Source organism: Bombus huntii, chromosome 6 (genome assembly GCF_024542735.1).
Source record: "Bombus huntii isolate Logan2020A chromosome 6, iyBomHunt1.1, whole genome shotgun sequence".
Lineage (NCBI taxonomy): Eukaryota > Metazoa > Arthropoda > Insecta > Hymenoptera > Apidae > Bombus > Bombus huntii.
Window position 1 is genome coordinate 8,196,637 of NC_066243.1, and position 3,157 is coordinate 8,199,793.

Sequence of the window (3,157 nt, forward strand, 5' to 3'; positions counted from 1 at the left end):
TAAAGTTGAGTATGAAATAAAAACACGCAACGAGTAAAAGTACGCGTGAAATCTGCTTTAAATCATTAAACCGTTGCGGAGCCTATCGGATAAAAATTTCTATCTTGGCACAACTTATGAATATATACTAGGACGAATAAACAGAGTAGAACAGAAAGCAGAGAGCGTCAACGCGGTTTCCAATTCTGAGATACGATCGGATAATTTTAGAAAGCTTTTATCCAGCAGGATAAAGCAGCGATGGTGAAATGGCCAACAGCGCCCGACTCGTTTGCATGACTTTATTGCGCGAATCACCACCAGTATTAAATCACATGAATATTTAAAAATACGTCCGTCATGAAAAAAACTTCTCTTATATTATCGTCCTCTTTCTAGCTTCATTAAACGATTTTAATTGGCTGGCTAAGCTGTCGCAACTTCTGCCATAGCTTTCAAAATGCAGCCACCTCCATTTTTTAATCTTTACTTAAAAACTTCTGCTCGATAAAATCCCACGTTAATTATTCATCGACTTCAACGCGCTCTGTCTGTCGTGCGCCGATAATTCGATCGCTCCATTAACAAACGCCATGTTCGCGAGAACTGTTTAGAATCGAGTTACATTATCGCGCTTTTCTCGATCCAACTTTTCGAACGCGTAACTCGTTATAAACTTAACGGGCGCTTGATCGAAATCACCCCGGTAAATTTCTCAATTCGATTGTCCAAATACGTAAGCAACTTGCAGTTTCTTGAAAAGCAAAATGTTTTACTTTCGTCAATCCATTTATCCTAAATAACAGAAATAAACACGAATACCGAAATTAATCTTACGAAGGAATATTCGTAACATCTTCGCTCTTTCTTGCCTCCAATTTGTCAAGTTAATTGCTTCCTCACCTGGTTCACGGAGCAATTTTATAAGAATTAATTTTCGATCTTATAATTGACGAAATATATTTCGTGGATCCTGATTTTACCTACAGATATCCGGATTCGTGATTCCAAACGACATGACGATTCTTAGATGTTTTAACAATTTTTTAAAGATCTTTCAGATATCCCTATACTTTTTAAGATCGCGTACACTCTCTTTGTAAGAATTCTGTCGAATGCCTTCTAACAAGAGGGCTGGCGTATTAAGTGGCATTTAAAATCTAAAATCGATGGAGCGCACGGTTTCGTGTCAGGCTTTGCCTGACGCCAGATGCGATACAACACAACTCGAGCACAAAGTGTAGAAGCACACAAGTAATTATATACGAGATTAATGAACGGTTCTCTGTTTGCCTCGTGTCCATCGCGAAGGTTTACATTATTCTACGAACTGAACGAAAAAAAAAAAAAAAAAAAATAGGAAGACGGGTTCCCCGATGGAACGTCCCGGAAACCACTTAAAAATATTGTTTTGGCCCCGCCTAGAGCGTCTCGAGGTTACTTAAACATCCTATCTTAAATTCGGCCCTGCTTTCGAACTACAGTTCCACCTCACGAAGGGCGTGGACTAAGTAGCCAGTCGACCGTCGTTTATATCGTCTGTTAACCTCTCTTCGTTCCTCTTCCCTCTTTCTTTCTTCTTTTTATTTCGTTAATTGCGCCCCATACTCGAACCATACTAAACCAACCAACGCTTCTCACCTGTTGCAAACGTATAAATATTAAACCGGCCGGTTGTTGCCTACGATTCGCCTAGTTCCATAAACCAGCAAGATAATGATCGTGTCTGTCGCGCACATTCAAATGACCCGTTTGTTTTCGTCGTTTAACAGGAATAAGAGAGAGAAAGAGAGAAAGAAAGGGAGCAGCATTCGAGCTCCGGAAATTAATACGCCTCCGTGCGAGAAAAGACTCTCCGTGGTAAATCGTATCCCCCCCTCCCCGCTTTTTTTGTGGTTAACCGACCAACAAGCTAAAAAGGGGATATAAAAAAGGGAATCGATTATCCATCGGTGAATTATGATAATTGTGCGTTTATCGCGTCTTTTTTCTTTTTCGTCGACTTATTCATGGGACAGTTTAACGGTTGTTTTACTCGGGGGAAACAAAGGGTCGGTTTCGGATTTTAAATGAATGATCTCTGGCAGACGCGACAGGGAAATGAGGGATAGTGGGTTTGTTAGAAAGATTGTTAACTTGTTAGTCGAGTAATTTCTATAATTATGAAATTGATCAGTTGATAATATTCAGTTGATTTTAATTATTTGAAATATAATTTACTTAGAATGTACGACAAGTGATGGATGCAACAGAGAAAGATGGGTTTGTAAGAAAAATTATTTATCGTTTAACCGATATGAAATAAAACGTACGTTATGTCTATTAATAGAACAACATCAAAGGAATATATAATAATATTCCATCATGTTTATTGTTTGATTAGATATCAAGTGATTTCAAATGTAGATATCAAGTGTAACAGAGGAAGATGGGTTTGTAAAAAAAATTATTTATCGTTTAACTGATATGCGATAAAATGTACGCTACGTCTATTGACATAACGGCATATATTGGGTTGGTAACTAAGTGATTGCGGATTTTGTCATTAGGTGATATTAACAAAATCCGCAATCACTTAGTCGCCAACCCAATGTATCCATTAAAGGCATATATAGTAATTTTTCATCATGTTTAGTTTGATTGACTCCGAAGAATTCAACACGTATTTTACTACTAAAATTAGGAGATCGTGAAAAAATAGGGCCGGTCAGTCTGGCTTCGACGTGGTTCGATTAAAACATCACTACTTATGTATTTCTGAATAGACTGCTGCACGAACGAAGTCGTCACCAAGCTCATAAAGAATTTAGAATTTTGATATGGATGATCAGTCTGCGTTATTCCAGAGTCTCTTATCTGAAACAAATCAGATATCCAGCAACTCTAAAAACAGTTAAAAACTGGTAATGAAATTATAAAATTCAGTCTGTTCTGTTCTGTACACAATAGAAATATAAAAGATTTGCGTCAAAGCTTCTGAAAGCGGGACAGATTGAAATAGACAAGCGAAACATTAAAAATAGTGAAGATATACGTTGCGAAAATATTTCTACGATTCATAGAATAACATTTTGATGATATTCAGAATATGGTCTGTGTAAGAAATACTGACGTCAATGATATATAATTGAACTTATCAATCTCCGATATCAGTTCGAAAATAGATCTGAAGGAAGCT